This window comes from Mauremys reevesii, linkage group 8, assembly GCF_016161935.1.
Source record: "Mauremys reevesii isolate NIE-2019 linkage group 8, ASM1616193v1, whole genome shotgun sequence".
NCBI classification, from domain to species: domain Eukaryota; kingdom Metazoa; phylum Chordata; order Testudines; family Geoemydidae; genus Mauremys; species Mauremys reevesii.
Window position 1 is genome coordinate 34,284,754 of NC_052630.1, and position 14,371 is coordinate 34,299,124.

The window sequence follows — 14,371 nt, forward strand, 5'->3', positions numbered from 1 at the left end:
CCTAGCAAAATACCAGCATGGTTCTCATGCACTGACTGCTCAGCTGCAAGGTGCTGGGGGAGGCAGCACCCTTTCCATAATCTAACAGGTCTCTGCCTAGATGGCTCCTTTACTGTGCGGCGCTTTAGTGGCCGCTCTCCCAAAAACGGCCAGGATGCTGAGAACAATGCTAAACATCCATGAATAAATCAGAGATAAAGATCATAGTATCATAGAAATGCAGGTCTTGAAGGGACTTTGAGAGGTTGTCTAGTCCAGCCCCCCGCACTGAGGCAGGACCAAGTAAAGTTAGACCATCCCTGACAGGTGTTTGTCCAACTTGTTCTGAAAAACCTCCAGTGATGGGGATTCACAACCTCCCTTGGAAGCCTATTCCAGAGCTCAGCCAGCCTTCTGGTTAGTTTTTCCTAATATCTAACCTAAATCTCCCCTGCTGCAGATCAAGCCCATTACTTCTTGTCCTAGCGTCAGTGGACATGGAGAACCATTGATCCCCGTCTTCTTTATAACAGCCTGTAGCATATTTGAAGACTGTTATCCGGTTCCCCCATCAGTCTTCTTTTCTCAAGACTGAACATGCCCAGGCTTTTTGTGTTATAAACAAGCGTTCACAAAAAAGTTCCCTTTATTATGAGTATTAGATATTCAGGTCCAAGGCAGTTGGATGCCCGATTCCCATTAAAATTAACAGGAACCAGGCATCTCTCAACCCCCCTAGACTGTTCTGTAAGTCTTAGCCTCCGAATTCATTCTGTAACAACACAAGCCCTTTAAAGCTGGATAATTTCCAGCTGTACTTTTCAAGTAAATTATTAAAATGTTTTATTAGTGAAAAAATCCGAGCCCTTTGGGGCAGCTCTTGTGCCGTGTAATATCACTGCAGGGTGAAATTTTCCAAAGCACCTAAGTGACTTAGATTCATACCTAGATTTTAAAGCCAGAAGGGATCGTTGTGATCGCCTAGTCTAACCTGCATAACACAGGCCATAGACCTTCCCTGAATTAATTCCTGTTTCAAATCCCATAACTGTGGCAGATCTAGAGGATATTTTGATGCATTGAGGGCTGTACTGGAATTTCAAGCTATCACTTTAAGACTGGGGGGGGGGTGCTTTTTAGTCCTGCTGGCAGGCTAGGGGGCTCGGTAAGGAAGCCTCAAAGTGTACGATCAGAGTCAGTCTGAAAAGGTCGAGTTTAAAGAAAGGTGGGGTGAGTTGTGCCTCTCTCTGCCTTACAGAGCAGCCTGTTTTCTCTCTCTTGGTTTTTGGGATCAAGTGTGTACTCATTCTGAATTTTAAGACAGAAAGTAGTGGTATGTTGCAAGCTTCCAGCAAGAGTATGCATATTTTTTATCTAACTTCTCTGTATGTGTGCTGTGAACATAACACACAGCTTTAAGAGAAACATCCATTCTTGATTGAAAGATTTCTAGTGATGGAGAATCCACCACAACCCTCTCCAGAGGATTTAGGCACCTAGGTGCAGATTTTAAAGGGGTTTAGGTGCCTAACTCCCATTGAGAATTAGGGGCTAAAAAACCTTTGAGGATCTGGCTGTTAGGTGCCAAAGTGCTATTAACTTTTTATGAGATTTAGGCTTTGAAGTGCACAAGGTGCTTTTGAAAAAACTTGAGTATAATTATAATACTAACGATGGTTAATCACAGATAAGCACGTTCATTAATCAACAGTTTCATTTTTGCCTTTCAAACGAATACCCAGTAGGGGGAAAGACCCTCTCACAAATGAGCAATGCCATTAGCTGAGCTTTTTTCATTTTCATCCAGGCAAATTGATTTTACTGAGTGTCAGCACCTTCATAGGCACGTCCTCCTAATGCTAATCTGTAGCCCCAGGATTCCCAAGTGCATATTTATTTTGCTACTATCATTGTGGGATTGCACTCAAATCTGCACAGACAGTGAAGAAAGCAATATCAGTGTGAACAATTGCTATTGATTAATAAGAATGTATTGATACATCTCAGTGTTACAGAGATCTGACCTCGGCCTGCCAAACCTTACTTGGGTAAGTAGCGGTTGCTCATGCAGGCAGGCCCTTTGGAGTGAATGGATTGTGTGTAAGGATTACTCGTCCGGGGAGGGATTTTTTAGGCTCAAGCCAGAGGCAGGATTTACAGAGGCAAGTAGAAACAGGCCCTGTGCTGGGAATGTGCCAGATCCCTTTACAAACAGCAGTTCAGAACCAGCTTCTCAGGGAGGGCCTTGATGGCGTTTTAAAATTACAGCTGCTTGGCAAACTGGTCTGCCAGGACCACTGCTCTGTCTTTAGAGAGACAGAACCCAGCTATCGAGTGTACATGGAGGGAATGTTTCATTTGGAAAGGAGATATTTACTTAACACCTCTGGATTAGCTCATACCCATGACCTCCTCCAGGGGCGGCTCCAGGCACCAGTGCAGCAAGTGCATGCCTGGGGCAGCAAGCCGCGGGGGGCGGGCTGCTGGTCGCTGTGAGGGCGGCAGTCAGGCTGCCTTTGGCGGCGTTTCTGCGGGAAGTCCATCAGTCCCACGGTTTCGGTGGTAATTTGGCGGCGGGTATAGTGAAGACGCGTGACCGGGGTGGACCTCCCGCAGAGCCGCTGCCAAATCCACGTGACCAGGGCGGACCTCCTGCAGAACCGCCACCAAATCCACGTGACCAGGGCAGACCTCCCGCAGAGCCGCTGCCAAATCCACGTGACCAGGGCGGACCTCCTGCAGAACCGCCACCAAATCCACGTGACCAAGGCAGACCTCCCACAGAACCACCGCCGAAGGCTCCCTGACTGCCGTGCTTGGGGTGGCAAAATACATAGAGCCGCCCCTGACCTCCTCCGACTGCTCAGGCCCAGACCCTTCCTGGCCTTCAGGGTCTGTATGGAGGGCAGGGTCCAAAGAGATCCTGAGTGAGGGCCAGGCAGAATTACAGTCCCTGAATGCAGGCCAGAGCCCAAAGGGGTGGGACACCTTGAGAAGAGGCGGCACCAGGGCTCCATCTCCCATCCCCCACTATTTTGTGTAGCAGTGGGTACACTGGCTGTGTGCAGGGGCATTCTTCTTACTTGAGGCAAAATGTCTCTCACTCAGGGCATAGAAAAAATAACAATTATTTTTCATGGGAAATTTTGAAAATTTTTCATTAAAATGTTTTTTTTTTAAAGCAGTGAAAGTTTTGTTGGGTTTCCAACAAAAAACAGAAACCCCCTCCCCTCCAAATGTGCGGTTTTCGATACACAGTTTTCAGTAAAACATTCAGTTTTCAAAAACAAAAATGAGACAATCTCTACCAAAGCCCACAATACTTTCTGCTGATATTTTTTCAATTTCTGGGTTTCTCAATGAAAAGCTGGCCAATTTTGAGCAAAATAACTTTTTAATGAAAAAATGTTTTAATGAAACAATATCCAATTGCTCCAAAGGGGGCACTGCCTGTCCCTTGCTGTGGATTTTGCTTACAAGCCACATCAAACCCTCCATTAGTCTGTGTTGCTTCCACTGAAGGCCGGGGGATAGTTTGCCATTGATTTCAAGGGGAGCAGGAGTAGGGCCATTAGTTCTGTAGTCAGGAAAAACTCCCATTGTTTGCAATGGGAACAGGATCGGGTCCTAGGAGAGGAGCATAGGATCTGGCCTTTAGCTCAGAACAGGATAAAAGTTGGACTCAAAGCCTCAATCCGAACCCTACTGGACGTTGAGGTCATTTGGATCCAGATCCAGGGCTGAACCCTGCAGTTCAAACCCATCTCTAAACCAGAGGGTCACTTTGAATTGTGTTTATTTCCCTTTCTCTAAGAGATGAAGGATAACAGAGCAGTGGCCTTTTTGCAGCTCAGGGCACCCTTGGCAATATTTATAAATACAAGTATTATCACTACGGGTCCTTTGGTTTCATCTTGCTCCCCCAACCAGTAATGGCCTGACAAAAAGCAGGGACTGAGACTCCCTCTCATATCCCCCATCCTCCCCCCGCCAAAAAAAAGCTGGGCAATAGATATGTTTTGCTACATGCAAGGGGAAACAGATGTAGATGCTTTTGGACCAAGTTCTCAAGTTGAGGTCCCTTGCAGACAACACCCTGCTAGGACCCCCCCTCTTTTTTATATATGGGGGGCTCTGGCTTATTTTGCCTAGGCACTGACAGAAGGAAATCCACAGTTAAAATCAGTTGCACCAGGATCAGTTATTTAATGTGGCTTTTCTGCATCGCTCATTTCAGAGATGCCTTTCTCGCCCCACCCGTCCCCCCGTCCTCTGAAGACAAAACTCTATTCGCAAGTGACTGCTAAATTAAGAAGGTTAAAATTACCTTTGGAAGTACTCAGGGTACTGTGGCAAGTAACCTGTGTTCTTGTGAGCATTTCGGTGTCCAAATGCCAAAGGCTTTACCCAGCTCCCCGAACATCAATACCATAGTGAAATAAAGCTGAGACTGTTACGAGTACATCTGACACTGACTTAGACAGTCATTTCACAGTGGAGGGATCCAACCACACCATTCCCAAAGTGGGTGCCAAACTTGTCTCAACGCCAAGAATGAATTTTGTCTCTGCAGAGCTTGAAACCAAATCTGCCTTTGGAGCTGACACCTCTGAGCGCATCCATGTTTAGAAAAAGTTGTGTGAAGAAAGATCTTCTTGATTGGGTTCAAAGCATGTGAATCTGTATCTGAACATCAGTGAGACTATGCAGACGTGTCAGCTTCATAGCTATAAAATCAGATGTACTAGACTGGTCTTACTGGAGATTATGATCTGGGTGGTTGTTGTTTGTTAATACAGATCAGCAAAATAACAGCGGCAGGTGCTGATGCATCAGAGCTGTGCCAGGTTTAGAAGTAACTGGAGACTCCTGTTCAATTGGGTTCACATAGAGGACTAAATATAACTCTTAGCAATTAAAAAAAGACGTTACTAGAAATAACTCTCAGGGCGATTAACTCTTCTGTGTTCAAACAAACTGCAGACTGTTTGCTTTGCTTGGTCACTGGGTTATTTTAGGTGCAGCCTTTGGGGCCTGACCCTCCAGGGTGCTGAAGTCTATGGGAGTTGACGGAGCTCATCAATTTGCAGCAGGGTCTTCAGAATCAGGGCTACATACTCAGCAAACTCTTGCTGGAGGAGTCTCCTCCTGCAGTCAATTTCTTTGCCAGAGACATGCCTGGAGCCTGACAGACATGCTAACAGCAATGAACTGTATTTTATGGTTGTAGGAAGGGATCTTCAGACATCTGAGCAAATTGGGGTTGAAAATCCCTCTTGTGACGCATACGTTTGGGGCACCTGGTCCTTATGAGAATGTCCTATAGATTTTAACAAGGAAGGAATTAAGAAGTTTCTACAGAAAGGACTCTCAAACCTACAGAGCTTAATAGCGAATAAGGTCCTTTCCATAGTTTTTTTAAACCGTCCTACAGAATTCTGTAGCAGGGATAGAATTCCCTATTAAAGTCGATGGGATGGGATGACAAGCACTATACAAAGTTGATTTTCCTCTATGAAACTCTATAAGAGATGTCCAGAAAGGACAATAAGCTAAAGCAACCAGATCATTATTGACACTGTTCTTTTGGTATTTTTCACCCAATCATTATTTTACAGCCAAATAGTTGTATTATTTTTTGAGACTAGAGAAACAGATCCTGCAGGAGCTCAATGCACTGAAGGCCTGCAGTGGGTTGGGCCCATGATGCATAATGGCAGTATGTTAATAAAGCTAAATGACAGAGCAGCATTATGCCCTTGTCTTGCTCAGCCTAGCAGAGGAGTAAGGCACCTCACAGCTTTGCTCAGCTTACCTGGATCTTGGGTCCAGGGTTTCTGAGACTACGGTGACGAGGGCCATGTAAGCACACGACAGACAGATCAACTGAGCCTCGTGTGGTACGGAGCCCTTACCCTCTGCAATCCTCGTGGGTGAGGAAGTGTGAGAGGAGAAGCAGAGCCAAAGCTCCCAACCACTCCCCCGAGAGTGGCTGGTCAGACATAATGGGGGAGTAAGATGCAGCCTGAGGAACCAGGAAGGGAATTGTGCCTCTGAGGGCTGCCTCTGCAACATAGGACCTCCCTCCTGGGGGTGTGGCGTGGTGCCATTTATGAATCTCGCCTTGCTCAGGTCTCAGTCTGAAGGTACAATCTAGCCCACAGTAAACCTGCCATAAATAATAAACAGCTATTCTGACTGGCCATCAGTCTCCACTCACAAAACAGCCTTGAGCTGCTGGAATCCTTCTGGCTTCGGAGGACACAAGTCTAAGAGACTGTGTGAGTCCATATTACTGTCTAGCTTTATCAAAAAGCTGCAGAGGCTCTAAACATGGGAGCGCCAGAGCGAGATCTGTAAACCCGGGCTCCAGGCAGCAGCCACCTTGAATGCCTCAAACTCACAAAGCCCTCGCTCATTTCTTGAGGTGGTGGGAAGGCGCAGATACACCAAGTGTGGCCAGTGAAACAGAGGAAACGACTAAGCAGAAGGCATATGAAAGGCCCATAATCCACCAGGGGCTGTGCCACACAAGGTCGCAGGATCTGTCCATGTGTAAGGGGACTGTTGCCCATAGGCGGCAGGTTTGTATAATTTTTGGTGGGGCCCAAAATGGTGGTGCCCCCCCGCTCCCGCCCTGTAAGCTGATATAAAATGAAGCTACAACGCGTCAGTGCCACAAGATTACAAAGGTCAATTAAAAGTGGAAAGTCAGAAGCAGCACTTGCCTACTTCAATATACAGTATTATATTTTGTTGCACCTGTTGTGATGAAGTGGGAATGTTCTTAATATTTTCTCTGAATACTGTGTGGGTGCCTCAGTTTCCCCTGCAAGATGCCAACTGAACGTGTTGGGGACAAAGAGATCAGGTGGCCTCCTTGTCCGGAAGAGACACAGAGGCCAGAGGAGGGAGTGTCAGTTTGGAGCTGGCTGGGGAAATGGGGAGAGACCCAGAACTTGGTTCTGGGCTCCCCACCCCCCAAGATGGACCTGACAGAGGGGTTCTGGTTTCTGTACCAACAAGCTCTGTTTAAACTGTGTTCCCATCATCTAATAAACCTTCTGTTTTACTGTCTGGCTGAGAGTCACATCTGACTGCGGAGTTGGGGTGCAGGGACGTCTGGTTGCCCCAGGACCCACCTGGGCAGACTCGCTGTGGAAAGTGCATGATGTGGAAGGGCAAGCTGAATGCTCCGAGGTCAGACCCAGGAAGGTGTAAGCTTCTTGCCCTGGAGACAGTATGCTCCGAGAGAGGAGGCTCCCCCAGAGTCCTGACTGGCTTTGTATGGAGTTGTTCCAAAGCATCACAGCATCCCCTTCCACACCATGCACTTCCCAGAAGTCCGCACAGGCACTGACACTCCCTCCTCTGGCCTTTGTCTCTTTTCCAGGCATTAGGAGGCCACCCGATCTCTCTGTTCTCCAACACCTTCAGTTGGCACCTTGCAGGGGAAACTGATTTGGGAGAAATGAAGTAAAAGCTGCCCAAACCGAGCTTGAGCACTCCTGAATTTTGAGGTGTTCAAATCTGGAAGGCAGGTGCTGGGGGTGGGAGAGGGCTGTGGGCTCCATGCGGGAGCATGGCAGCAACTGTCTGGAGCTGCACAGAGCCAGACACGCTGGTCTGAGTGGCACAGTAAGCGGTTTGGGGGTTGGAGAAGGGGTAGGGGGTTCCGGGGGGCAGTCAAGGGACAAGGAGCAGGGGGGGTTGGATGGGGCAGAGGTTCAGAGGGGCAGTCAGGGGACAGGCAGCAATTGGATAGGCATGGGAGTCCAGGGGGTTTATCAGGGGACAGGTAGGGGGTAGGGTCCTGGGGGGAAGTTGGGTGGGGTCTCAGGAGGGGGCAGTTGGGGACAAGGAGAAGGGAGGCTTAGATAGGGGCTGGGGTCCCAAGGGGCCGTTGGGGCAGGGGTCTGGGGAGGGGTAATCGGGGACAAGGACCAGTGGTGCTTAGATAGGGGGTGGGGCTCCTGGGGGGCAGTTGAGCCAGGGGTCTGGGGAGGGGGCAATCAGCGGCCAGGGGCTAGGATTCAAAGGGCACTGGGCTCCCCGTGGTTGCAGGCAGCGCAGAGCCCTCTGATTCCCATCCGTGGCTGAGATTTAAAAGGCTCTGGGCTCCCCGTGGCTGCCGGCAGCCCAGAACCCTCTGATTCCCGGCCGCAGCTAGGATTTAAAGGGCTCTGGGCTCCCCGCGGCTGCAGGCAGCCCAGAGCCCTCTGACTCCCGGCCGCGGCTGAGATTTAAAGGGCTCTGGGCTCCCCGCGGCTGCAGGCAGCCCAGAGCCCTCTGACTCCCGGCCGCGGCTGGGATTTAAAGGGCTCTGGGCTCCCCGTGGCTGCCGGCAACCCAGAGCCCTCTGATTCCCGGCCGCGGCTGGGATTTAAAGGGCTCTGGGCTCCCCGCGGTTGCAGGCAGCCCAGAGCCCTCTGACTCCCGGCCGCGGCTGAGATTTAAAGGGCTCTGGGCTCCCCGCCGCAGCGGGCAGCGCAGAGCCCTCTGATTCCCGGACGCGGCTGGGATTTAAAAGGCTCTGGGCTCCCCGTGGCTGCCGGCAGCCCAGAGCAGGGGAGAAACCTAGCTCCAAATATTGGTGGAGCAGAGCCCCTGACTGTGAATATTCCTGGGGCTTTAGCCCCAGGAGCCCATATAAGTTGGCACCCATGCTGTTGCCCCCTTACTAACATTCAGTGGGGGTGTTTTGGTTGCTAGCTCTCAGCACTAAAAGGGGAGGGATCGATGGCAAATCAGGACCCTGAGACTGACAGTCCCCAGGAACAATGGCGAGAGGCCAATGCTCCAGGTCAGCCTGATTGACAGGGCAGGCAGGCTAATCAAGGAGACAGAAGGCCAGGGTGAGTCCCGTCCTTCGTGTGAGCAGGAATTTGCCTGGGTCAGACAGAGTGGGGCCGAGCTAAGGAGAAAGCAGGGGCCCAAGCTGAGCTGGAGAGCAGAGCTGTGCCAGATCCAGAGGGGCCAGAGCTGCAGCCAGAGACACAGCCCAGGGAGAGCAGATCCTGTGCTGGGAGCAGAGCTGCAGCCAGAGAGCCAGAGACACAGCCCAGGGAGAGCAGATCCTGTGCTGGGAGCAGAGCTGCAGCCAGAGAGCCAGGTGTGGTGAGCAACGGGCCAGCCAAGGAGGGAACCTTGGTAAAAGGGCCCAGCGCAGAAAGACGCTCCAGCCAAGGGTCCATGCAGGCCAGGCTGGGAGGGGGATCCTATCCTGACTGGGGGGCTGGCACTGGGAAGAAGGGTCCTACCACCCAAAGCCTGGAGGTGTGTGGTCATCACCATTGCAAGTGTCTAACCGGCAGCATCCCTGCAGCACAGCCAGGGCCTGAGAAGGAGGCCTGGGACCTACAAGGAACAGACTGTGAAGTGCCTTGATGTCCAGAGACACTGTTTGTGATGCTCCCTGCCACACAGCAGGGTGATGTGTTTTCCTATAACCTTTCCCATTTTTTCTTATTCTTTTCTTTAAATTAATTGTTAAGTAAACAACTTGTATTTGCTTTAAATTGTATGGAATAATCAGTGGGTCAGGGAGGTGCCCAGTGCAGAGAGGGTACCCCGGAGTGGGGACACCTTAGCCCCTGTCCTAGGTGACCACAGCAGGGTTGGGGGTCGAGCCCCCCAGGAATCCTGGGCCCAGCCTTGTTGGGGCTACGAGAACTCTGCCAGACAGGAGAGTCCTCAAGGGCAGGGAGGCCTCTGGGTAAAGGAAGTGGGAGCGAGGACTCAGATCCTTTCGCTAGCCCACTTCACCGGGGTAGCACAGAAGCCAGGAAAGTTCCCCACAATCGCAGGACCATTCCCCCGCTTACACATGCAGCTTGGCCCTTTAAAGATCTCAACTATTCTGGGGGCAGCCTGGGGCAGGCAGCTAAGCATAGAGGAAGAGAGCTATGCTGGAGTCAAAAGAAAAGACAATCTTGGAGGAAAACCATAGGCCTAAATCCTATTGATCTCTGCTGCATCCTAGTAAAGAAGACACCTTAAAAAGGCAGCTCTGAGTCTGAGTGCCCTGCACACCCATTTCCTTAGGTTTCTTTCAGAGTCAATTAACAAGGTGTCATGCTCATCCTAGCATCTCAGAGCCCCTTGCAAACGTCCAGTAATTTCTGAGAAGGAGGCCAGACCGGCATCAGTAAGACCCCATCCCCAAAGCAAGCCCGAATGCCCTTCAGCGCAGGCAGCAAGGCCCATCTGTGCCCTCAGCGTGGGCCGGAGGGGGAGTCTGGAGTCTGCTGAGTCACTGTTGTGCCTTGTTCTCAGGACCTGACATGGTGCCAAAGAAGCTGTGCTGTGTTAAAACCGATGCCTGTGCAGCTAGAGGCTGCAATGGACACAGCTGATACCAACTAAACAAGCACATAAAGAAGTGGGCCCAATCCTGCTAAAAGTTGCCTGAGCTTCACTGCGCGCTGCCTGCGCATGGGAGCTCAGCTGCACACATCTCTTTGTAGGGTCAGGGACTGTTTTTTGCAGCTGTAGGAAATGCAGCACGGAGTGCGTGAGTGACTCGCACAGCGAGTCTGTGGCAGAGCTGCGAGCAGAACCCAGGAGTCCCAGCATCCAGTCCTCTGCCCTAACCACTCGATGACACAGGCAGCAAGGAGTCGTGGTGCCAGCCTGCAGGCCTCCTGCGCACGCCAGGTAGGACTGGTGGGCAAACGCTGCCCTCAGTCACACTGATGGAAACGTGGCGGACAGAGTCACATAGGCATTGCCAGCATGGACCAGCCCTGCAGTCCAGCCACTCCACTGCCAGCAGCAGATGCTTCAGAGGAAGGTGCAAGAATCTCCCTAGTGGAAAGCTATGGCTTAACCTGTCCCTGGGGCAAGTTTTCCCCAACTGTTAATGCCTGGCTCGTGCTAAAGTCTGGTGCTGAGAGCCCTCTAGCAATGCTTGTGCTATCATGTGTACCTGTGAACTTCCCTGGCCCAATGACCAGGGAGCGTACCTTTGGCACCTAAGGGATGTTGCCGGGGTGGGGAACAGGGAGAGGGACTGACCTCCAGTCACTGATGAGAGGAGGCAATCAGTGCTGGCCAGCGCTGGAATGTCACCGAGGGAGCCGTCTACCTACCGTGTTCTTCAACGTGTATTACACACGAAAACGGCTAAAAGAACGTTGGCATTACAGTGTCCTGCCCTCAGCAATTAGGAAGTTACCCAAGCCTGACCCCCTTCTGCTCCTGGCCCCTCCCGCCTACCCTTGTCCCAGTCCCAGTCTTCTTCCCAGCCCCCTCAGTTTGTTGTCCTAGTCCCAGTCTCCCCTTCACCTCTCCCACCTCGGCTCTGTGTCCCACTCCCAGATACCCTCTGCCTCAGCCCAACCTCAGCTCCATAGCCCGGGCCCCCATCCTACCTCCTTCAGCTTCTTTTCTCAGCCACTCCCCCAGCTCTTTGTCTCAGTCTCCCCCCATCCCTCTGGCCCCTTGCCTTAGTCTCACCACCCTTCTTCTCCTCTTTGCCTGGGCACCAGCCAGGGGCATAGACACCAAGGAGACAGGCTCCCAGCTCTCACTTCCAGTTCCGAGCCTGGAGCAGCCAGTAGTAAGTCGTTACAGGGAAAGTCCTGAGTCCTGTAGCCCTGGGCTGGGACATGCTCTGTCACTGTGGGCTTGGCACATGTGCAGCCTGGTCACACTCAGGGACTGAGTGGGACTGGAGCACGCTCAGTGCGGACAGAATGGTTGGGGAATTTAGCCGCCAAACTTAACCACATCCAAATGAGCTATTTAAATGTAAGAAGAATCATATGATTGCCCAGCAGCCCTGGTGCTGTGGCCTTCGGGGTGACCGAGCCCTCGTAAATCTGTGTTACCTTGAGCTCATCAGACGGTGCCATTGTGAAGTAGCCTCTTGTTCAGCACAAAGGGTGATTTCATGTCACCATCATTGGGGTGGGGAGAGCTAGGAGTCCAAATGTGCTACTGAAGGGGACGTTTTATAAACAGCCCTAGAAGAGTTGAGAGCTGAGGCAGCATGGCTCTCACAGGCTTTCAAGGCAGATTGATTGCTTTGTTCAATTCCTGTTCGCCTCTCCAGGATGAATAACATCACACAGAGCGCAGAGGAAGAATGGGAGTGGGACAGATTTGGGCTTGGGACATACAGCTTGTTACATCAAAAGGCCCCAACCGGCTCAGCGCTCAAGCCTTGATCCCCAGCATTTGATTTCTGAACTCAGTGCCAGAAAAAGAGAGAGCATTTTAGAATCTGCCCCTTTTCATCACAAGCCGCTTTTGTTCAGCTCTCATGCTGGAGGAGCATGAAATACTTGCCCATTAAGATCTCTCTGTTGCCCCATCGTTGCTGCATTAGCAGGTGGACAGACCGTCTGTAACTGGGTCAGGTTCTTCTTCCATAACTATATGTGTGAGCTCATCGCAACTGGCCATCTGTGAGTGCCTGCTTATGTATTAGTCATCAATGTTCCTTTCTCTGGGACGTTTCAGCAAAGGCTCTCATGACACGTTACAGACATTAATGAAGAAATCCTCACAGTGCTCCAGGAGGTAAGGCAGGGACATGCATGCCACTGAACAGAATCCCCTCTGGAGTGGACGTGATAGTTGTTAACAGCATCCACAACACCACAAAGGAGTTTTAGGAATAATGAGCCAGAACTTCGGCTACTGCATTGCTCCCTTCATGTCCGTGGCGCTACACAGTTGGAGATTTGGCCCCCAAGACTTCAGGTAGCAGACGGGAATTAACCAAGTGGAAATCTGGCCAGGACACTGTTTGTACGGACCCCACATCTGAATTGGGCCTGAGGGCTGGTCTATGCAGGACTCTCCAGTGCACCAGCTTGCCGTGCAGTAACATCCCAGCCGGACACTGCTACAGAGCACTGTGCCGTAGGCTCACACCCTGGCTTGCTGCAGAGTAACGTCCCATGTAGACAGCCAGAGTGCCGCAGGATTGTAGTGAGCACACGGGACCAGGCCTTGGGGTTTATATTTCTTCTGAAGGAAAAGCAGCACGGTGCCCTCTACCCTCCTGCTGGTGCTTTGGTGACTAAGGGTACGTCCACACTGCAAAGTAAACCCACGCTTGAGCCTGGGCTCAAGAATAATCCCCCTTGAGTCTACACTGCAATTGCACTAATCCAGGACTCAGACTCAGGGTGCCAGGAGCCTGGAGGTCCACGCTTGAGTTAAACTGGGACCCAGGGTCCAAGCTCTATTGCTTTGAAGTGTACACACTGCCCCGCTTGACTCGGGTCCCAGGAGTCACCTGGAAGTATCCCACAATTCCATGGGACAACTTCCTCGGTCCTCTCTAGCCCAACAAGCTGCAATGCACATTATCGATAACAAGCCCCTTCCCACTCTGTGAATGACAGCTGCTCAGGTCAGCATTGACCCATTTTCTGCTGAGCGCTGATCAGCAAGCACACTACAGAGAGCCTCTGGGCTGGAATAACACCACTGAAGTCACTTGTGTAAAGGAATGGCTGTAGCCCAGTGTGTTTATGGGAAATACAACCACAGTGTGGCAGTGCTGTTTGAACACTCGGACTCTCCCAATTCTGTTCTGTGCTGTGTGTGTGCAAAGGAACTCAGGCTCAGCCCCCTGAACAGTGGAAAGACCTCTCAGCTGTCTGGTGTTTGGATCCAATATTGCTTCCATGAATTAGGGTTTGGAGCCCACTGGTTCCACCCCATGTGACAAACAGCTGAATTTGGCCCCAAACAGTCGATTAGCCTGTGACGTTATTGATATAAATTGGGACCATATAGAACATGTGTTGCAACCAAGGTCCTGTAGTGGCATCAAATCTTAAGTAAAGGGGGTCATATAAGGTGTCTAAGACCAGGTTCTGGGTTGCTGGTTATGATTATGCTGTCTGTATGTCTGTGTATCATTTTGTAGTTGAAGTTATAAGTATTGGCTCTGTACTGTCTGTATTTTGTATTATGCTCTGCTTCTGGGAAATATCCCAGACAAGCTGATGTTAGCCCTGCCTAGCTGGCTTGATGGCCCATTAAGGACCATCAGCTACACAATTGACCCATGGAGAGAAGGCAGACACGCCTTGTGACTCAGCAAAGTATGCAGAAACTTGTCCATGTGACTGCAGACTCCATTTTGCTGTAATTTTCCACAGTGAGGACAAAGAGATTCTTACACCTGGAAAAGTCTATATAAGGCTGATGCATCATCTCCATCTTGTCTTCAATCCTGCTTCTGACCTCTGGAGGGACTTTGCTACAAACTGAAGCTCTACACACGGGACTGAGGACCCATCCCAGCAGGGGATGTATTCCAGAGATTTGATTTGAACCTGCAGCTTATGCCATCGCTGCTGCAAGCCTGAACTAAGAACCTTGCCATTACTGTATGTAATCGATTCCATTTAACCAATTCTACCTCTCA